Source organism: Kogia breviceps, chromosome 4 (genome assembly GCF_026419965.1).
Source record: "Kogia breviceps isolate mKogBre1 chromosome 4, mKogBre1 haplotype 1, whole genome shotgun sequence".
Lineage (NCBI taxonomy): Eukaryota > Metazoa > Chordata > Mammalia > Artiodactyla > Physeteridae > Kogia > Kogia breviceps.
In genome coordinates this window covers 40,394,989-40,419,229 of record NC_081313.1, presented here as the reverse complement: position 1 = coordinate 40,419,229, position 24,241 = coordinate 40,394,989, and positions in this window count along the sequence as shown.

Sequence of the window (24,241 nt, the reverse complement as noted above, 5' to 3'; positions counted from 1 at the left end):
CCATTATGAAGTGCTGTTTTTCAAAAATGTGGAAGCCTAGGACACTGAGGATGAAGGTAGTAAGGCTCAATTTCCCAAGAGAGTAGAGGGAGGTCATATGTACAAATAGTCCTCACTTTGCATGGTTCCTTATATGTATGAATTTCAGTTAGCACCAGTTAGTTAAATAACACCAGTCCAACACCAGTTTCGCAACAACACAGTACAAATTTTAGATCTCTATTTAGTTACTTCCTTCAGAGAAGTCTTCCCCTTGGAGATTTAAGAACATTTTAAAGGCACTCGTAGCTCTCTGTATTTTTTTTCCATGGCACTTATCATAGTTTGTAATTATCTATTTCCTCCTACCTTTCCTCCTTCTCTCCCTCCATCCCTTCCTTTCTTTCTTCCTTCTGTAAATCAGCTTATTTTTGTCTGCCTTGTTCTTACATTAAAGGGCTGTGAGGTTATACTATCTTCAGCTTGTAACAGTGACTGGGAATTCTCAGTTAATAAAGGCGGAATGAATGAATGAATGGATAAGTGAACAAAAACAGCCCCCATTTGTTTTTTCTTATCTACCAGAATCTCCCAAGGTTTTGGTTGAAATAGATTTTACACCTCAGTCCTAGCAATGAAGAGAGAGATATTTGCATTTTAATAAGAAACTAAGAAAGAAAGAAAGGAATTTTAGCATGGACTTTAGTTTATAGCATACCCTCCTAAAATATTCATTGAATGGATGACAAATCTCTGGTGCTGGAATTGATATGAAGGGCATATTTAGGGAAACTGAGTCTTTCCAGTACCTTAAAAAGAATTATTTGAACAATTCAGGATTATGTATAAGAGAAAGTTAAAAAAAATCACTCATAATGCATCTTGCTCCCTCTTTTCTATTTTCTTTTATTACTCAAGTAATACATTGATACAGTCTTGTTTTAGATTCCATACGTTACAGATGTTTGAAAAAATGAAGCATGAAAGATGAAAAACTCTTTCTACCATCATTTTCATTCCCCTCCCAGAGGAAACCATTATCAAATCAGATGTACATTTTTTCTACTACCCCCTCTATGCATTTCATAGCTGTATATGTACAAGTACTCACATTAAAAAAAAAATGGAAGAGAGAGAAAAACCACTGAGAAGGCATGAGGGCCACATGGTGGGGGCCCCTATGTGAGGCAAAGCAGTCAGTAAAAGCACCCTAGTAGGACTGTTAAGGAGAAGAAGAATAACATAGTTAGCCCCAAATTGATGTGCTATAGTTCCCCCTTTCTCTGTGCCCAACCCAAAGCACTCTTCAGTAAAGTCTACTTCACACATATATGTGGACATACAAACAAAGCAGAGCAAAACAAAACAAAAAACACCGAAGACCCAAAAGCAAAAAGCAAAAAGACCAAAATGAGATCATGTTGTAGGGGAGGAAAAATAATTTCCCCTCTACTCTTCTAGGTTTTTGTCTGAGACCCGCCTGTAATAAAACGATAAACTAATAAGAGAAAAACAAATAGAAGTTTAATAATGTGTATACCTCCTGTGTACATGGGAGACATCCAGGAAGACTGAGTAACTCACTGAAATGGCCCAAGCCACCACCTTAAATACTGTCTCCACCTAAAGACAAAAGAAAGAAAGATGTGGGGTCGACGCAGTGGGCGAGGCCAGTTAGGGGAGGTTACCAGGAAAATCACAGTAAAAACAAGAGTATGGTTGTCTAGAGATTTAGATTCAACCTCGTCTTTCTGGTACAGAGAGGGCAACACCCTTAACAAATGGAGATATCTTTTATAAGTGTAAATGTCATTGGTAGTTTGATATACCCTGAGAAAAGCATAATTCAAAAGGACACATGTACCCCAATGTTCATTGCAGCACTATTTACAATAGTCAGGACATGGAAACAACCTAAATGCCCATCGACAGATGAATAGATAAAGAAGATGTGTAAAATATATACAATGGAATATTACTTGGCCATAAAAAGGAACGAAATTGGGTCATTTGTAGAGATGTGGATGGACCTAGAGTCTGTCATACAGAGTGAAGTAAGCCAGAAAGAGAGAAACAAATATTGTATATTAACACATATATGTGGAATCTAGAAAAATGATACAGATGAACCTATTTGTAGGTCAGGAATAGAGACACAGACATAGAGAACAGACATGTGGACATGGGGGTGGGGAAGGGGAGGGTGGGATGAATTGGGAGATTAGGTTTGACATAAATACACTACCATGTGTAAAATATATAGCTAGTGGGAACCTGATGTATTGCACAGGGAGCTTAGCTCGGTGCTCTGCGATGACCTAGATGGGTGGGATAGGGGGTGGTGGGAGGGAGGTCCAAGAGAGAAGGGATATAAGGTATACATATAGCTGATTCACTTCATTGTACAGCAGAAACTAGCACAACATTGTAAAGCAATTTTACTCCAGTAAAAAAAAAAAATGTAAATGTCTCTTACCAAAGGGTAACTTCTACTTGGTTTTCAGAGCTTCTCCCATGTCTGCTGTTTTTTTAAAAAATAACCAGTTCAAAAAAATCCTTATGCCATAGAGGCATATTTTGGGGTGGCATATTCTGCTCCTCCAGTGTTTTTCTTTTTGTTCTGTAACTACGCTCTTCTTATTGAGACTCAGAAGTCTTTCAACATGAAAGACATAAGTTTACCTTATTCTTCTTGATGTTGTCACAATGCTTCATAATATGGATGTATCAATACTATCATTAATTTACCATTCCTCTATTAATGGAAATATAGCTTCTCCATTTTTTTCAATTACAAACTATGCTTTGTTGAACCTCCTACTTTTGTGCACATATTGAGTCTTCTGTGTGGGTTTCTCAAAGTGTAATTGCTACATCAAAGAGTTAGCACATTCTACATTTTGATAGATATTGTAAAATTGAATTAAGCACACTATTTGAGTGTGCTTGTCTCCACTTGTCAAGGCATAATTTTAAAATAATTATTTAAAATAATGTCGTAAAGAAGAGTGACGTCCAATGAGCAGGGTTTGGAGGGTGGTGTGATGAAAATGTTCTTAATATTCTAAAGTTGATAGTGGTGATGCTTGAACATCTCTAAATATACTAAAAGCTACTGAATTGGACACTTTAAGTACATGTATGGTAATGTGGGTTATATCTCCAAGTTTTTTTTAAAAAGCTCTAAAAAAATAAAAAATAAATAAATAAAATAAATAATGTCACCTGATGGATGAAAAATGTTTCACTGTTGTTTTGGTGTACATTTCCCTGATACATAATGTGGATGAGAATCTTTCAGTTTGTTTAGTGGATATATACATATATGCATGTATCAATTATATCTTTTGCCCATTTTTATAAACTTTTGATTTTTCATTTAGAAGAGCTTTCATAGTCATTTGTTTAATCTTGTCAACAAGCATTTATCAACTACAGGCACTGTGTAGGCATAATGCTAGGTGCTGGGATTTCAGAGAGTACAACACAATATACAGTATATAATAACCTGCTCTCTTAAGGGTGGGTGGGTTGGAGGAAATACAGACTTGCAAAGAAAATAAATGCAATAAGGTGTTAAAACTGTCATGTTAGACAGACTGCCTACTTACGAATAACTTGGTTGTGGGCAGTTGCTTATAAGTCATCTAAGAGGGAGAAAAATTGAAACTGGCATAACAGTTCATTTCTCTAGTAGCAAATTCACAATATTGAAAGTTGATTACTGTTTTTTAGCTTGCTGTTCTACCTTTATTATTATTTTTTTTTTTGCGGTATGCGGGCCTCTCACTGTTGTGGCCTCTCCCGTTGCGGAGCACAGGCTCCGGACGCACAGGCCCAGCGGCCATGGCTCACGGGCTCAGTCGCTCCGCGGCATGTGGGATCTTCCCGGACCAGGGCACAAACCCGTGTCTCCTGCATCGGCAGGCGGATTCTCAACCACTGCGCCACCAGGGAAGCCCTGTTCTACCTTTAAATGAGACTTTTTACATATTTAACTCAGCAGTTATTGCTTATGCTATGTTAATTCTGAAGGCCAGAGAACTAAGAATACAGGCTCTTTGAAGTAATTTAATGTTTCAATATAGTTTTTTTTCCTGTATCTTTAATTGCAATGATGTTCTCACTCAACTAGATCAGAGTCGTTTGATAGCTTCCATGACCTTCTACTGTACACATTTAAGCAGAAATACAAACAGATAGAGTCACACAGACACAGCTGAGCCAAGTGGCATTGTGAGAAAGTACTAGACAGGATGCTGGTGACTGGAATGCTGTTGAAGAGGACAGGCCAGCTGGGGAGGCCCACATTCATGAGATCTCTATTTGCCATTTAAAGCAAAGCAGATTTAATACATCAGTGCTGCAGTTTATTAAGAACCATAGACACCAGAGTAAGTTAGTAAGCTAGTAAGTGCCTTACTTACGTCCAGGGAGAGGGTTAATGTTTGTTTATCCTTATGGAAAATTGTAAAACTCATCATTTTTGTACAAAAGTTACCAACAATTAATTCTCTTCTTCAAGTGAAAAACTGGACCAGTGGTTCAAATTTACTGAGAGTGAGCTTGAAACTGAGAAGGACCCTGTGGGGCTCTTGGGCATGCCTTTTTTGTCCCCCCATTTCTTGTAGGCAAGACTCCAGCCTCCATGACCTTCCCTGAGTTCCAAAGGGCAGATTTGAACAGTTGCTAATCAAGGGAGGAGCAGCCAAGAAACCACCTGAGGCAAGGTTAAAAGGACTAGAGAAGCTCATCAAGATTAGGAGACTAGACCACCTGAGACAAGATTAAGGCATCACAGGCCCTGCACACACCCTAATCTTGCCAGCAACCCCACTCTTGAACTATTGCTATAAAACTCTTCATCAAATCTCCCAGGTTGGGACACATAGTTTTCGAGGGCAGGAGCCCTCTGGGGCCCCCTTTGCCTGGCAAAGCAGTAAAGCTATTCTTTTCTACTTCACCCAAAACTCTGTCCCCGAGATTTGATTTGGCACTGGTGCAGAGGCCGAGCTTTTGGCATCAAGCTCTCTGTGGATTTAGGAAGGCAGAATAGTAGGTAGTCTTATTTCTTTTAAAGTACAATCCCAGTTAGATTGACCAGAAAGAAGATAAGAGGGTGGGCAGAATTATTGATCAGGTCAGTACAGAGAAAGTGCGTGATGCCTCCTTCTGGGCTCTGTAACTGTGTGTGTTTGGGGGAGGGTGTCAGAAATATGATAAACCATGAAATACGATAGTACCTGCAATAGCTTGTAAATTGTGTGACGTTAGTCACAGTTATATTATTTTCTGTAAAAATATAAATCCCAACCATGGGCTTTGATGTTCAGTTATAGGATGAGTTTATAAGCAGCAATCTGATTGGAACAGAACTTGCCTCGAAGCTGTGTTTGTATAGCAAATATCTTATTTTTGTTAAGATTGTATGTGGGTTGGTAGGAAAGGCAGCAATGTAGATTATGGGTCACTACAACACCACATGTACCCTCACCCCTGAAGAGATCCCATGGAAGCACCACTGAACCTCACAAATATTTTGTCAGACACTGAAAACAGAGATAAACTCTGGCCTCCATCTTGGGGTCTGCCATTACCAAGTCACATTGAGTGTGGGGTGGTGATAGAGGGGGAGGGGCTGAGAGGTAGACAAAAGCCACAGGCAAATGTTTTTTTCTCACCTGAGGATACTGGTAGAGACTATAGGAGAGATAAAACCCCTCAGATATGAAATTTACCACCTGGCATGAGAGCTATATTAGCTGAACCTGTAGAGGAGGTCTTCCCTTAATTTGATTTAGGTTTCTATAGCATGGAGGATCTGGAGTAGCTTTCAGGGAGCATTTGTCATTCTTATCTCCTTGTTTCCAGATCCCCTAGCTTGGGAAGACATTTTTTTTCACATTCTTCTGAGTTCAAAGAGCTTACTGGACAACAGACACTCAATATTGATTCTTCAATATTATTCCATTATTTATCACACTAGAGACCATTTGTTTTCACAACACTTAACTAGATTTCCCGGAAATGGAAAAGCCATTTGCTTTTTTATGGATTTACTATCAGTCTGAAACCCAAAACCTTTCCAATATTTTAATACAAACCAGTCTTACTGACTTAAGTTAAAGGAATGTGTTCAAAGTAGGAAAAACACTGATAAAAGAGACTGTCGATATGTCCTGGATAGCACCCAGTCTGACAGGATGACATTTGGTGGAAGTGACTAAGACATGTTATTAAAGGGAGGTTTTTCTTTCGTGAAATATTTAAAGCATAATTTGCTTTTCACTTGGCAGAATAACAACAACAACAACAACAACAACAAAAGAAACCATGTGGCCATTTTTCACTTTGCAAAGCATTCTTTGCAGATGCTAGTTGTTCTTGGATGGCTTCAGTGCACAGACACCATATTCATCTTTTGGATGTTCTCCACCAGGTCCAAGTGGCTGATTGATCCCAGGAATGGGTGAGGCACATCATGCCTTACAGAGGGTTTGGTATTTTATTTGTCTGTAATGTGGCATGCTCAGGACCGTATCTGCCTGAAGGCTTTCTTTTTGCTGAATCTAGAACCTTGCAGGACTGTAGCATTCTACGTTTCTAATGTAAATTTGGCAGCAGTACCTAGTGCAATGCCTGGCACATAGTAGGTGCTGAATGAATGCCCTGAGACAGGGTCTAGCTATTACTCACAACCTAGAAATGTACTGAAATTCTTGTATTGATTTCTACAACAGCCTTAAACCATGGCCCTATTTTTGGCTCTATTACCATTTTGGGCAGGACAATTCTTTGTTGTAGGGGGCTGTCTTGTGCATTGTAGGAGGTTTAGCAGCATCCCTGGCCTCTACCCATTAGATGCTAGTTGCATTCCCCAGATGGGAAAACCAAAAATGTCTTCAGGCATTGACAAAGTTTCCCTGGGGTGCAAAAGTTGGAGCTGCTGCCCTAAACTAAGCATACGTGTGTGGAACAGATCTGGTTTTAGGCATGAGTTGAGTCAGCAGTACTAAATAATGAAATATGATATGAGCACCTTGGAAATGCCCTTTTGACCTATAATACCTCCCCTGACTGCAGCATCTTCTAGGAAGGCTGACCATAAACATGTTAGCTGGGATAGTTACAGAAAGTTGAGAGCAAATGACTGGGCAGTCAGCCAGGGAAATGGTTCTTTTTTGATTTAAAGAAAAGGACAGTCACTTAGGAGTCATGTAGTCACTTGTAAAAAGCAGGTGTCCAAGAGGTAATGTGATATATTGGGAGAAAAATGGAAAGGAAATCAGGAGACTTGCACTCTAATCCTGAGTTGGCTTCTGACCAGCTGTGTCTCACAGGGGAACTCTCTTTACTTGGCTGATAACAAGGGGGATAAACTAAGTGACCCATGAGGTTCTTCCTATGCCTCAGGTGTAAAAAAATTATGGATTTGTTTATCCATTGAATAACCTCTTATTACCTATTTTTGCAGAAGAGGAGTGGGGCTTTGAACAAATGCAATGTAGGAATCAGGGAGGTATTAAATAGGAGTATAGGAAGATCAGTAATGGGGGGTGGGGGATGACAGAATCTAAGATGAGGGTAATGGAGTTTGTGCTAAATGGAAGTCAGAATGTTCAAGGAAGACACAGAAGCCATGCAGTTTTGCTTGTGTGTGTGTGTGTGTGTGTGTGTGTGTGTGTGTGTGTGTGTGTGTAGGTTGATAGTCGGGGTGCTGAGTCGGCCACAGCTAGCAAGCTAGTCAGTTTCCACATGGCTCCTTAGGGAGGAGAGTTTACTCAGAAGAACAGTCTCTCTTGCCAAATATGAAAACCACCATCATAGGTTACTGACAGCAGTGGGCACTCTTGGATGTGTATGAAAGCTCTCAGTGGAGCATTCAGCTGATTCGACTGCATTACCTATTTTGCAGATGGACAGGTCAAAACAGCCCAGAAATATTATGTCTTGTGGAAACCAATGTCATAGTTCATTGAATAAAAAAAGTAAAATGGCCTAAAAGATTCTGATATGCAATAATACAGAAACCAGGGTAGGATAAATCTAGCTGGAATTGGAATGTTTGAAGAGTTTTTCAGCCATTTTGGGTTTGATAAAAGAGCAAACTCATTTTCTGAAACAGTCTTATTTCTAAACACGATGTGTATTTGAAAGGAAATTCAATCCGTATGCTTTTGATTAATCATCAAAATATTATTTCTTAAGAGTTGTTTGATGTCTAAGAAGTATTTAAGCCCTTTGAATAATTTAAAAGAAATATATATATATATATATATATATTTTCCTCTTCAAAACAGGAAATCACTCTTTAAAGAGTTTAAATAAGTTTGGACACAAATGAGATTCAGACTTGAAATCCTGACCCTGTGAGATTAGGGAAAGTTTGAAACTTGCCAAGATAGACTCTGCCATTCCTCCCTAAATGTCAGTACCTTCTGATATTATATTGTCAGCAGAGTGAAATATTTTGTTATAGTTTTGTCCAACAGAGTTAAATATTTTGTTATAGTTTTCTCCCAAGTCATAGGGTTCATAACCTCAGTAAACTTTGACTCCCTTCTCTCTCCTTTGCATTGGGCTTTGTTATCAGGTAAGTCACTAAATTCTCTACCTCTTTTTTTTTTTTTTTTTTTGGGCGGTACGCGGGCCTCTCACTGTTGTGGCCTCTCCCGTTGCGAAGCATAGGCTCCGGACGCGCAGGCTCAGCGGCCATGGCTCACGGGCCCAGCCGCTCCACGGCATGTGGGATCTTCCCGGACCGGGGCACAAACCCGTGTCCCCTGCATCGGCAGGTGGACTCTCAACCACTGTGCCACCGGGGAAGCCCTCTCTACCTCTTTTAATCTGCCTCTTTCTCTTGGATTTCTGTTGCCTTCAGCCCTTTCAGGCTTCTATCACCTCAGGTCTAGATCACAGCGTTTATCATCTAGCTGGTGCTTCCCTCTGTCTGGTCTCTCCTGGCACCAATCAGATGTATATGTTGCTGCCTTTTAATCCTCACCAAAATCTCCTCATTAAATCGCCTAAAATTTTCACTTTCCTGTTAGAGAACTGTCAGTGGTTCCTAAAGCCCATGAATACTTTAATACGTGTTCAACGCTTCTCTGCATTCACAGGCCCCAGCGTACTTTTTTTTTTTTTTAAAATTTTTGGCTGAGTTGGGTTTTCATTGCTGCGTGCAGGCTTTCTCTAGTCGCGGCGAGCAGGGGCTACTCTTTTTTATTGGGGCAGGGGCTACTCTTCGTTGCGGTGTGCGGGCTTCTCACTGCGGTGGCCTCTCTTGTTGCAGAGCACTGGCTCTAGGCGCACGGGCTCAGTAGTTGCGGCTCACAGGATCAGTTGCTCCACGGCATGTGGGATCTTCCCAGACCAGGGATCAAACCTGTGTGCCCTGCACTGTCAGGCAGATTCTTAACCAGTGTGCTACCAGGGAAGTACCCCAGCATACTTTTTAAACCCATCAGCCAGTACTGACCAATAGAGAATCTCTTCTCAGAGTGGGTTGGTTGCTTTGTGAAACACAAAATTTGTAGGTAGGTCTGAGATGTCCTTTCTCCTTTTCCTCTTACTCATTCAATGAGAACCAATCCTAGTCTCAACTCCTTTCTGATGACTCCTGCCTGTACTGTTACTCCCTCCTTAGAGTTCATCACTCTCTTGCACCACTTGTCTTTCTGAGTTGGTGTCTGATCTGATGCTACTGCGTAGAATTCCTTCACTTCATAGAGGTCTATGCCTTGCCTCCTTCTCTAGATGAGAGACTTGGTTCTATAGTGGTGATTCTCCAAGTATAGTTCCTGGACCATAGTAACAGTATCATCTGAGAATTTGTTAGAACTGTAATTTCTTTGGCCCTACCAAGGGCTGCTGAATCAGAAATTCTAGGTGTGGGTCCCAGCTATATTTTAACAAGCCTTCCAGGTGATTGGATTGCATGCTCAAATTTGAGAACGACTGTTTTAAAGGAGAAGACAAATCTTGTACTTCTTTGTATCCTGCACAATGCCAGGACAAAGCTGAAATACAGAAGTTATTAAAATTCTAGATAACTTGAATTTTGAGACAAGTTGTCAATGATGTGCGAAGAAGAGATTGAAAACACAAGATTTTTTAAAATGAAATTTTAATAAATAAAAAGCTACTATTTCTTACTGATTGTCATGGAGGATAAAATAGTTTACAAGATTATTAATACTTTTAATGAGAATTTCTTCATTTTTCCTTTTTAAAGGATTTTAGTGTTGTTTAGCATTGAGTAATCAGATGATAGAATTCAGCACACTGTGTTCCCAATGTTTTTGAAACTCTAAGTCTGTAGTTTATAGATGATTTTTTTCTTTGGAGGTTAGGTGCTTGATGGCCATATGTGAGCCTAGAGAATAATTTACTTTTCTTCTATTTTTCCTTAAAATCCTTTATTATAGCTTAGAACTCTCATGCAGAGGTGAATGTTGCTACATAATAAAAAACTAGTGATATACAGAAAAATCAACCCTTTGTGTGTATCTATATGTCACCAGGGAAAAAAATAAATTTAACTTATTGTTTCTCAGGAAGTGTAAATGTTGCATTCTTCTCTGTCCTCCTCCAATCAATTTATGCACAGCACCACAGTTTATAGGCTTCATTGCTGTGGTGAGCCTTAACCCAGTCATATTTTTTCTGTACTTCCCAAGAAAGTTGTACAATCAGGGATGAACCCTATAAAGTGCCTGGGTCTGGCAGGCCTGCCTATTGGGCAAGCCCACAATTGCACCAAGCCAGTTTGACAACACTGGTACATATGAGCCCAGGCAGATGACAGAGGAGCCAAGGGCTTCTCCAATGTTTCCATTGGTAACAACCAGTGAGCCTGGCTTTTGATTAGAGGCAGCAACTGGTTAGTCAGCATAGCACTGAAGAAAACATTTGTGATTTGGAGTCAGACAGACTTGGGTTTGAAGTCCACCTCTCTGTCTCTAACTAGCCATTTGCCTCCTATTTTTTTTCTCCTTTTGGAATGAGGTTCTTAGTATCTGTCCTGCAGGGTTGTTGAAGAAGGTATGGCTAATGTATGCAGAGTGCATGGCTCAATTTGGATGCTCAGTAAATGGAGTTATTATTGTTAACCTCTCATAATTACTGTTTGTAATTTTTAATTTTTAATCTTAAATACATAACTTGAATGAAGTCATCCCCTGCCTGGCTCTTTTGCTTTCAGAGATCTCTGCTTCTAATTGTTCTTGTCTAACAGTAACTGTGTTACATTGATTTAAAGTGTGTTGAACAATTTTTTTTTGCTTTTTCTTTGCTCCTCTTTACTGAAATTGTACCTATTGAGTTTCTAGAAAGCAGGTGGGTAACTAATCAGTGCTATCATTTATTCAGAAATCAAATTTGTCTGGACCTTCCTTCTTTTATTGAATTGGTATTTATTGGATGCTTACCCTTTGGCAGGCTCTGAAGATACACAAGTGTGCACAGGGATTAGAGCATGGTCTATTTAATTTCAGCCAATAGAGAGCAGAAGTAAGAACTTGTGACTAGAATTATCTTATTGTCTGTATTGTCCCTACAAACTTGGATTTCGGAGTTGTGGAAGCAGTTATATGCCTACATGGTGAGATTTTCCAGGACTTAGTTCAAGGCATTTCCCCCATCTGTTTGTAGTATACCTGATGTTTCCACCAGTAGAGTTAGTGCTTATCAAGGACTAGCTCTTTTATCGTCTGATGAAGGAGAGTGTGAGCTGGGAATAATACTTTCCCCCTGTAGCATTCTCTGAACACATTAATAAAAATTAGCTTACCAGATCAGCAAAGCTACACTTAGTAAAGAATAGAGAAGTAAGAGGATAAACACACTAAAAATTTGCTTTGGTTGGGGAGGCCATCTGGAGAGGATGGCCAGGACAAATGCAGGCAGGCAGGCCAGTGTGGGAGGCCTTGGGCAGTTAGGGTATGTGGTAACCTCCAAGATGGCCCCCGGTGGTTCTCATTTCCTGTTAGTCACACTTGTGTTATTTCTACCACTTTGAGTGAGGTTAATTTCTAGCCAATAGGACATTATGGAAATGACTCCAAAAGCTAGGTCACAATGAGGCTTCTGCATTACTCACTCTTAAATCAGTCATTCTGGGGAAAGCCAGCTGCCATGTTGTGAGGATACTCAAGCAGCTTTATAGAGAATTTCTTATGGTGAAGAACTGAGGCCTTCTGCCAAGGGTCAGCACAAATTAGCTGGGTATATGCATGAAGCATGTTGGAAGTGGATTCTCCAGCCTAAATGAAGCCTTCAGAAGACTGTTGACTCCAATGTCATGAGAGACCTGCAGGCAGAACTACCCGGCTAATGCACATTCAAATTCCCGGCCTACAGAAACTCTGTGAAGTAATAAATACTTATTGTTTTAAACCACCAAGTTTTGGGGTAAGTTGTTAAACAGCAATAGATAACTAATACAGGGACCAGCATATGGTGCTAGATTCCTGGAAGAAAAGAACAAAGTTAAGGAGGGAGATACTGAAAGGGAACATCAGAAAGGTCAAAGGCAGACACTTGTTTATACTTCATAAAGGGTATATAGAGATGGAGCTGGGAATGGTGGTGGGGGAGGAGAAATTGAATTTAATACTCAATTCCCACAGTACATGGAAGAAAGAAAAAAAGGCTAAAGGATGGACATTAGTTTGAGAAGGATGCCTGAATATGAAAACTGGCAAATGGATCTATCTTTCAGCACTATGTGAAGTTTTGAAAATTGATTTTTACTTGAGCAACTCTTGGATTTCATCAAACAGTATGATCATAGTATTAGAGGTAAAAAAATTTCTAGAGATCATTTAGGCCTTCTTTTTTTTTACCATACAAGACACTGGTTAAAGCCACCAAAGTCTATCTCACCTTTTAAAAGCCAACATGCCAATGAAAGCAGCAGTTTCCAAAACCTGGCAAAAGGTTTCACATTCATTTAAACAAAAGGGGATCTTTCTAAAATTATCTACAACTATATTAAACTATGGATCACTTTTGTAACACCAGGAAGGACTTAAGTGACATATGAGCATTTAGGTAAGAAGGCTTTGTATTAGAGATTAAAAAACAATTTTTTTAAAACAAATTACTTTCTTTCTGAGTGGTTTTATAACTGTCAATGTTTTCTGTGTTTTTATTTGGGGAAAAGGATGAGGTTCTTTGGAGAGGGGCAAGGCAGGAAATCAGTAATGATTCATACCATTTTTTCACATGCTTCTCTGACGAGTTTTAATCACAAATCTGGGTCCACTTGTGTAACAAAAACATTTAAAGAGGGTGTTTTAAACTGTGTCTTTTTATTAATCATGTATTTGGTCTTGTAAACAATACACGCAAGTACATCCTTGTTACGTCATTTGGAAACAGTGATTATAACTAGCTGTTTAACTAGGAGACAAGAGTATCTTGAAATTTTATATGTAGTTCTGAAATAGCTGTGTGTTTTCTTTTGTGCTGTTTAATTTGACTTAGGCAAATATTTTAAATTTTAGAATGTCTTTAATTGATTTTTAATTTTAATGATCCTTTCTATCTTCCTTTACATTTAATGGCAATTTCTAAGACTCTGAAAATAGTTTTCTCTGTCACAAAAGCCTTTTGAAAGAAGGGCATATTTATTTGTAAGAAATATACTTTGTTATTTCTAAGTCCCTTTGATATCACTGAAAATGGTTTTACTTTAGTTTTCTCTGCAGCCTCATTCCTTTTCCCCTTTGTTTCTATTGGGATGAGGTAATCCTGGTTTGTAGAGTCTTTTGTGATGGAAAGGATTATGACCACACAGACACAGCATAATATTTACTAGGAATAAGAGAAAAAGAAATATCAATAGTGCTGTTCACCAAGCATTTGAAAATGCTTGAGTCCTTCATTTCCAGAGAGAAAAATGCCAATTAGCATGTTCATTATTAAATTTGGGTGACTGAAGCATAGTATGTACACATAAATTGTGAACCAAAATTGGGTGGGAAGAGAGGAGTGAAATTTAAAAATTAGTTATGACAAGTGGATGAGGTGGTCTGAAGTTAAGGGGGCCAGCTGCATTAACAATGCACTAATATAGTGCAGGACATTCATAAAGTGGAGTAAGACGGTTATGTGGCACTGGGCAAGCTCGACAGATGGGTAGGGGCATATGTGAATACAGTAGCTAGCTCAGTAGTTGTAGCCGAGATTCTAGAGCAGGACTTAGAGACCTTTTTCTATAAAAGACCAGATAACAAATATTTTAAGCTTGGGGGCCATAAGGTTTCTGTCACAACTGCTCAACTGTGCAGTTGCAGTAGAAAGCTGCCATAGCACATAAATGAATGGACATAATGGTGTTCCAGTAAAACTTTATTTACAAAAACAGGCTGCAGACAAGATTTGGCCTGTGGACTGTAGTTTGCCAGTTCCTGTTCTATAGTGTGTAATTTTTCTTATTTGCTTGTTTGTAGATCAATGCATTACATAATGTTTGAAGCCATTTATAAGAATTTATATAACACTAAATGCTTAAAAATGCATGTGGCAGGTTAGAGCGTCACTGGGACCTGCTGAGATTTTGTGGGTAGGAATAAAGTCAGCTCTAGTGCACACTAGATTGAGTGCATCCATTGCTAGCACCAGGGAATAACTTGGGAGCAAAACCACTTGTCTGTGGACCATTCTGTTTCCCTTTCACTGAATATTTAACATAGCCTGTGCCGAGGACCTACTTAGATGCCCTTCCTGTTGACATTGGTGGAAGCCTTCCAGGTCCAGTAGCCAGCATCTCTCCCAGTGATCATTCAGAGAGATTATGCTCAATTCCTATTTGACTTTAGGCAAAGAAACCCCTCTTTTCGGATTAATCTCCAAAATTTATAAGCAACTCATGCAGCTCAATAACCAAAAAACAAACAACCAATCCAAAAATGGGCAGAAGAACTAAATAGACATTTCTCCAAAGAAGATATACAGATTGCTAACAAACACATGAAAGAATGCTCAACATCATTAATCATTAGAGAAATGCAAATCAAATCTACAATGAGATATCATCTCATACCGGTCAGATTGGCCATCATCAAAAAATCTAGAAACAATAAATGCTGGAGAGGGTGTGGAGAAAAGGGAACCTTCTTGCACTGCTGGTGGGAATGTAAATTGATACAGCCACTATGGAGAACAGTATGGAGGTTCCTTAAAAAACTACAAATAGAACTACCATACGACCCAGCAATCCCACTACTGAGCATATACCCTGAGAAAACCATAATTCAAAAAGAGTCATGTACCAAAATGTTCATTGCAGCTCTATTTACGATAGCCAGGACATGGAAGCAACCTAAGTGTCCATCAACAGAGGAATGGATAAAGAAGATGTGGCACATATATACAATGGAATATTACTCAGCCATAAAAAGAAGTGAAACTGAGTTATTTATAATGAGGTGGAAGGACCTGGAGTCTGTCATACAGAGTGAAGTAAGTCAGAAGGAGAAAAACAAATACCGTATGCTAACACATATATATGGACTCTAAGGAAAAAAAAAATGTCATGAAGAAATTAGTGATAGGACGGGAATAAAACACAGACTTACTAGAGCATGGACTTGGGGATATGGGGAGGGGGAAGGGTAAGCTGTGATGAAGTGAGAGAGTGGCAGGGACATATATACACTATCAAATGTAAATTAGATAGCTAGTGGGAAGCTGCCGCATAGCACAGGGAGATCACCTCTGTGCTTTGTGACCACCTAGAGGGGTGGGATAGGGAGGGTGGGAGAGAGGGTGACAAAAGAGGGAAGAGATATGGGAACATATGTATATGTATAACTGATTCACTTTGTTGTAAAGGAAAAACTAACACACTATTGTAAAACAGTTATACTCCAATAAAGATTTAAAAAAAAAAAAAAAAAAAAAAAAGAAGCCCCTCTTTTCAATGGCTTAGAATACTCTTAGATGCCCAGAGAAGGAAGGTGGGGCCCTCAATACCTAAAGGGGTGATGGTGGGGAAGGAAAATCTCTTGCATCTATACTGGGGTGTGACTAAACAGGGCTAACTCAACCCCTCCATCCCTCACCAGGTAGAATGGGACTAAAACATGCTCTCTCTGTATGTATATGTCCTTTGACCCTATAATGCCACTTGCCAGGAACCTATCCTAAGAAAAATTTTAGAGTTGCTGGTAAAGATTTATATACAATATTTGAATTTCAGCCTGATTTATTAAATAAAAAATTGGAAAGAAGTTAAATATCCAACAGCAGGAGAATAGGTAAACACATTATGCTGTATATGAGGTGAAATAATATATTGTCTTTTAAAACTGTTTTTGAAGATAATTTTATGACAGGCAAATGCTCAATATATTTTTAAGTGAATATAGCAGAAGAAAGTGTGATCCTAATTTTGTTGAAAAAATATAGCAAAAAGTATAGAAGAAAATACACCATACAGGAGACTGTAACTATTTACCAAAATCCCTTCTTTACTTCTTCCTGGTATATAGCCACACTACATTTCCTAGCCTTCCTTGCAGTTATGTGTGACCATGTGATTAAGTTCTCTCCAAAGGAATGTGAAATAAATGATGTATTCCACTTTCAGGGCTAACTTATAAAAATCTCCCACATGTTTCTCCTGCTTTTTTCTTTTTAACTACCTTCAGTTGACTAGAATGTCAATACTCAGGGTAGCTTTGGAAGTCACGTGTTGAAAATGGCAGCATGTCCATCAGCTTAGGTTCATGAGTGAACATGAAGAGTAAGTTGTCCTGCTGACCTGAGTACTCATCTAGAACTGTCACTTGGAAGAAATACATGCCTGTGATGTTCAGCTAACCATGGTGGTGCCTGATAGGAGAACAGATGTGTGGAAATCCGTGTAATACACCCACTGGGGACTTCCAGAAACATTTGGTTGGGGGCAGAAATGGCATGTTTTATAGGAACCCAAAGACTTTCATTAATAAATAGAAGTATAAACTAGTAAAATTTTAGTTACTGTTCAAGTTACCTCATTTGTATCCACATGGTGATGAGGTCTGAGGAAGCTTGAGCTATATGTAGTCTTAAAAATTTTATACTTAAGCATATATTACATTTTTTAATTGGAAGAGGCAGTGTAAAATACAAATGTATACATGATAAAATGGGAAAATGTAAGTAAATTAAAAATATGAAAAAAAAAAAAAAATAAAAAAAAATAAAAAATAAAAAAAAATATGGGCCAGGGAAAGCATAAATTAATGTGAAAGATAAAGAACCAATGAAGATACAACATACAAGCCATTGTGTCCTACACAGTTTCTGAAAATTGAGTGTAAGTTAACTGATCTTCTTGTCAACCAAAGTGATTAGTTAAATGATTAATACTTCAGATTCTTATATGTGCAAATGTTTCCTTTGATGATTAGTTCTGAAATTTCTCAGTGAAATTGCTCAGTGAAAAGCAATCTGAAATTGCTTCAAATAGGAAGCAATGCCCTCAGCAATAGCCCTAAGAAAATATCAGAATGCGATTTATAGTGCTGCCTCTAGATTAACTAAAAGGACACTGAATCAAACCAAACCTTAGGAAAGAAAATAAAAAGTGAGAGTGCGAGGTACAGCTTGACAGTAGGACATGGGATGTGATGGCCCCACTTGATCCACGAAGTAAAACTATGTCTGGAGAAATGGTGGGAAATTCTGCCCTTTAAATAGTCCTTCATTAATATCTTTGATCTTAATGAGTTTTTTTTTTTAATGTCAGTTTATAATGCCCAAATATAAGGTGCTTTAAAAATTTTTAAAAATTGAATATAGTTGATTTACAGTGTTGTGTTAGCTTCTGGTATACAGCAAAGTGATTCAGTTATACATATATATATTCTTTTTCATATTTTTTCCATTATGGTTTATGACAGGATATTGAATATAATTCCCTGTGCTCTACAGTAGGACCTTGTTGCTTATCTACTTTATATATAATAGTTTGTATCTGCTAACCCCAAATTCCTAATATATCCGTCTCCCACCCTTTTCCCCTTTGGTCACCACAAATTTGTTTTCTATGTCTGTGAGTCTGTTTCTGTTTTGTGAATAAGTTCATTTGTATCATATTTTAGATTCCACATATAACTGATATCATGTGGTGTTTGTCTTTCTCTTTCTGAATACTTCACTCAGTATGATAATCTCTAGACCCATCCATGGTGCTGTAAATGGCATTATTTCATTCTTTTTTTTTTCTGTGGTACGTAGGCCTCGCACTATTGTGGCCTCTCCCGTTGTGGAGCACAAGCTCCAGATGCACAGGCTCAGTGGCCATGGCTCATGGCCCCAGACGCTGCACAGCATGTGGGATCTTCCCGGACCAGGGCATGAACCCGTGTCCCCTGCATCGGCAGGTGGATTCTCAACCACAGTGCCACCAGGGAAGCCCTATTTCATTCTTTTTGTATGGCTGAGTAGTATTCCATTGTATATATATATATATATATATATATATATATATACACACCACATCTTTATCCATTCATCTGTCGATGGACATTTAGGTTGCTTCCATGTCTTGGCTATTGTAAATAATGCTGCTATGAGCATTGGGGTGCATGTAGCTTTTCAAATTAGAGTTTTCTCTGGATATATGCCCAGGAATGGGATTGCTGGATCATATGGCAGCTCTATTTTTAGTTTTTTAAGGAACCTCTATACAGTTATCCATAGTGGCTGCAGCAATTTACACTCATGGATAGTGTAGGAGGGTTCCCTTTTCTTCACACCCTCTCCAGCATTTGTTATTTGTAGACTTTTTGATGATGGCCATTCTGACTGGTGTGAGGCGATACCTCACTGTAGTTTAGATTTGCATTTCTGTAGTAATTAGTGATTTTGAGCATCTTTTCATGTGCCTATGGCCATCTGTATGTTTTCTTTGGAGAAATATCTATTTAGCTGTTCTGTCCATTTTTTGATTAGGTTATTGTTGTTTTGTTACTGACTTGTATGAGCTGTTTGTATATTTTGGAAATTAAGCCCTTGTCAGTTGCATCATTTGTGAATATTTTCTCCCAACCATAGGTTGTCTTTTCACTGTTTGTGGTTCTCTTTGCTGCTCAAAAGTTTGTAAATTTGATTAGGTCCCATTTGTTTATTTTTGCTTTTCTTTCAATCTCCTTCAGAGATTGACATAAGAAAACATTGCTATGATTTGTGTCAGAGAATGTTTTGCCTATGTTCTGTTCTAGGAGTTTTATGATGTCCAGTCTTATATTTAAGTCTTTAAGCTATGTTGAGTTTATCTTTGTGTATGGTGTGAGGGAGTGTTATAACTTCGTTGATTTACATGCAGCTGTCCAGCTTTCCCAACACTACTTGCTGAAGAGACTGTCTTTCCTCCATTGTATATTCTTGCCTCCTTTGTTGAAGATTAATTGGCCATAGATATGTGGGTTTATTTCTGGGTTCTCCATTCTGTTCAGTTGATTGATATGTCTGCTTTTGTGCCAATACCATGCTGTTTTTTTTTTTTTTTTAACATCTTTATTGGAGTATAATTGCTTTACAATGGTGGGTTAGTTTCTGCTTTATAACAAAGTGAATCAGCTATACATATACATATTTCCCCATATGTCCTCCCTCTTGTGTCTCCCTCGAACCCTCCCTATCCCACCCCTCTAGGTGGTCACAAAGCACTGAACTGATCTCCCTGTGCTATGTGGCTGCTTCCCGCTAGCTATCTGTTTTACATTTGGTAGAGTATATATGTCTCTGACACTCTCTCACTTCGTCCCAGCTTACTCTTCCCCCACCCCATGTCCTCAAGTCCATTCTCTATGTCTGCATCTTTATTCATGTCCTGCCCCTAGGTTCTTCAGAACCATTTTTTTTTTTAGATTTCATATATATGTGTAAGCATATGGTATTTGTTTTTCTCTTTCTGACTTAATTCACTCTGTATGACAGACTCTAGGTCCATCCATCTCACTACAAATAGCTCAATTTTGTTTCTTTTTATGGCTGAGTAATATTCCATTGTATATATGTGCCGCATCTTCTTTACCCATTTATCTGTCGATGGACACTCAGGTTGTCTCCATGTCCTGGCTATTGTAAATAGAGCTGCAGTGAACATTGTGGTACATGACTCTTTTTGAATTATGGCTTTCTCAGGGTATGCACCCAGTAGTGGGATTGCTGGGTTGTATGGTAGTTCTATTTTTAGTTCTTTAAGGAAGCTCCATATTGTTCTCCATAGTGGCTGTATCAATTTACTTTCCCACCAACAGTGCAAGAGGGTTCACTTTTCTCCACATCCTCTCCAGCATTTATTGTTTGTACATTTTTTGGTGATGGCCATTCTGACTGGTGTGAGGTGATACCTCATTGTAGTTTTGATTTGCATTTCTCTAATGATTAGTGATGTTGAGCATTCTTTCATGTGTTTGTTGGCTATCTGTATATCTTCTTTGGAGAAATGTCTCTTTAGGTCTTCTGCCCATTGGGGATTGGGTAGTTTTTTTTTTTTTGGTAATGAGCTGCTTGTAAATTTGGAGATTAATCCTTTGTCAGTTGCTTCATTTGCAAATATTTTCTCCTATTCTGAGGGTTGTCTTTTCATCTTCTTTATGGTTTCCTTTGCTGTGCAAAACTTTTAAGTTTCATTAGGTCCCATTTGTTTATTTTTGTTTTTATTTCCATTTCTCTAGGAGGTGGGTCAGAAAGGATCTTTCTGTGATTTATGTCAAAGAGTGTTCTGCCTATGTTTTCCTCTAAGAGTTTTATAGTGTCTGTCATTACATTTAGGTCTTTAATCCATTTTAAGTTTATTTTTGTGTATGGTGTTAGGGAGTGTTCTAATTTCATTCTTTTACATGTAGCTGTCCAGTTTTCCCAGCACCACTTATTGAAGAGGCTGTCTTTTCTTCATTGTATATTCTTGCCTCCTTTATCAAAGATAAGGTGACCATATGTGTGTGGGTATTATATCTGGGCTTTCTATCCTGTTCCGTTGATCTATATTTCTGTTTTTGTGCCAGTACCATACTGTCTTGATTACTGTAGCTTTGTAGTATAGTCTGAAGTCTGGGAGCCTGGTTCTTCCAGCTCCGTTTTTCTTTCTCAAGATTGCTTTGGCTCTTCGGGGTCTTTTTTGTTTCCATACAAATTGTGAAATTTTTTTGTTCTAGTTCTGTGAAAAATGCCATTGGTAGTTTGATAGAGATTGCATTGAATCTGTAGATTGCTTTATTATAGTCATTTTCACAATGTTGATTCTTCCAATCCAAGAACATGGTATATCTCTCCATCTGTTCGTATCATCTTTAATTTCTTTCATCAGTGTCTTATAGTTTTCTGCATACAGGGCTTTTGTCTCCTTAGGTTGGTTTATTCCTAGGTATTTTATTCTTTTTGTTGCAATGGGAAATGGTAGTGTTTCCTTAATTTCTTTTTCAGGTTTTTCATCATTAGTGTATAGGAATGCAAGAGATTTCTATGCATTAATTTTGTATCCTGCTACTTTACCAAATTCATTGATTAGCTCTAGTAGTTTCTGGTAGCGTCTTTAGGATTCTGTATGTATAGTATCATGTCATCTGCAAACAGTGACAGGTTTACTTCTTCTTTTTCAATTTGGATTCCTTTTATTTCTTTTTTATCTCTGATTGCCTTGGCTAAACTTCCAAAACTATGTTGAATAATAGTGGTGAGAGTGGGCAACCTTGTCTTGTTGCTGATCTTAGAGGAAATGCTTTCAGTTTTTCACCATTGAGAATGATGTTGGCTGTGGGTTTGTCATATATGGCCTTTATTTTGTTGAGGTAAGTTCCCTCTATGCCTACTTTCTGCAGGGTTTTTATCATAAATGGGTGTTGAACTTTGTCGAAAGCTTTTTCTGCATCTGTTGAGGTGATCATGTTGTTTTTTTCCTTGTAGTTGTTGATATGGTGTATCACATTGATTTGCATATATTGAAGAATCCTTGCATTCCTGGGATAAACCCCACTTGATCCTGGTGTATGATCCTTTTAATGAACTGTTGGATTCTGTTTGCTAGTAGTTTGTTGAGGTTTTTTGCATGTATGTTCATCAGTGATATTGGCCTGTAGTTTTCTTTCTTTGTGACATCTTTGTCTGGTTTTGGTATCAGGGTGATGGCGGACTCATAGAATGAGTTTGGGCGTGTTCCTCCCTCTGCTATATTTTGGAAGAGTTTGAGAAGGATAGGTCTTAGCTCATCTCTAAATATTTGATAGAATTTGCCTGTGAAGACATCTGGTCCTAGGCTTTTGTTTGTTGGAGGAGTTTTAATCAGTCTCAGTTTCAGTGCTTGTGATTGGTCTGTTTATATTTTCTACTTCTTCCTGTTTCAGTCTTGGACGGTTGTGCTTTTCTAAGAATGTGTCTATTTCTTCCAGGTTTTCCATTTTATTGGCATACAGTTGCTTGTAGTAATCTCTCATGATCCTTTGTATTTCTGCAGTGTCAGTTGTTAGTTCTCCTTTTTCATTTCTAATTCTGTTGATTTGAGTCTTCTCCCTTTTTTCCTTGATGAGTCTGGCTAATGGTTTATCAATTTTGTTTATCTTCTCAAAGAACCAGCTTTTAGTTTTATTGATCTTGGCTATTGTTTTCCTTATTTCTTTTTCATTTATTTCTGATCTGATCTTTATGATTTCTTTCCTTCTGCTAACTTTGGGTTTTTTTGTTTTTCTTTCTCTAATTGCTTTAGGTGTAAGGTTAGGTTGTTTATTTGAGATATTTCTTGTTTCTTGAGGTAGGATTGTATTGCTATAAACTTCCCTCTTAGAACTGCTTTTGCTGCATCTCATAGGTTTTTGGGTTATCCTGTTTTTATTGTCATTTGTTTCTAGGTATTTTTTGATTTCCTCTTTGATTTTTTCAGTGATCACTTGGTTATTTAGTAGTGTATTGTTTAGCCTCCATGTGTTTGTATTTTTTGCAGGTTTTTTCCCTGTAATTGATACCTAGTCTCATAGTGTTGTGGTCAGAAAAGATACTAGATACGATTTCAGTTTTCTTAAATTTACTCAGGCTTGATTTGTGACCCAAGATATGATCTATTCTGGAAAATGTTCCATGAGCACTTGAGAAGAAAGTATATTCTGTTGTTTTTGGATGCAATGTTCTATAAATATCAATTAAGTCCATCTTGTTTGATGTATCATTTAAAGCTTGTTTTTCCTTATTTTCATTTTGGATGATCTGTCCTTTGGTGAAAGTGGGGTGTTAAAGTCTCCTATTGTGATTGTGTTACTGTCAATTTCCCCTTTTATGGCTGTTAGCGTTTGCCTTATGTATGGTGGTGCTCCTATGTTTACCACGCTGTTTTGGTTACTGTAGTTTTGTAGTATTGTCTGAAGTCTGGGACGGTTATCACTCCACCTTTGGCAATTTTGGGTCTTCTATGGTTCCATATAAATTTTAGCATTATATGTTCTAATTCTGTGAAAATGCCAAATTATTAATTTGTTAGGGATTGCATTAAATCTATAGATTGCTTTGGGTAGTATGGCCATTTTAATAATATTAATGCTTCCAGTCTGAGAGCATGGAATATCTTGCCATTTCTTTATATCATCTTCAGTTTCTTCTATCAATGTTGTATAGTTCTCAGCAGATAAATCTTTCTTCTTTTTGGTCAAGTTTATTCCTAAGTATTTTATTTTTTTGATGTGATTTTTTTTTGTTTGTTTTTTTGGCGGTATGCGGGCCTCTCACTGTTGTGACCTTTCCCGTTGCAGGGCACAGGCTCCAGACATGCAGGCTCAACGGCCATGGCTCATGGCCTAGCCGGTCCATGGCATGTGGGATCTTCCCAGACTGGGACACGAGCCTGTGTCCCTTGCATGAGCAGGCAGACTCTCAACCACTGTGCCACCAGAGAAGCCCCTTGATGTGATTTTAAAAGGGAGTTTTTTTTTACTTTCCCTTCCTGATATTTCATTGTTAGTGTAAAGAAATGCAACTCATTTCTGTATGCTAATCTTGTATCCTGCTACCTTGCTGAATTCACTTATCAGTTCTAGTAGTTTTTGTGTGGAGTCTTTATCAATTCTAGTAGTTTTTGTGTGGAATCTATATATAGTATCATGTCATCTGCCTGTAATGATAGTTTCATCTCTTCCCTTTCAATTTGGATAACTTTTTTAACTTTTTCTTGTCTGAATGCTGTTACTAGGACTTTCAATACTATGTTGAATAGAAGTTGTGAGAGTGGGCATCCTTGTCTTGTTCCAGATTTTAGCAGGAAGGCTTTCAGCTTTTC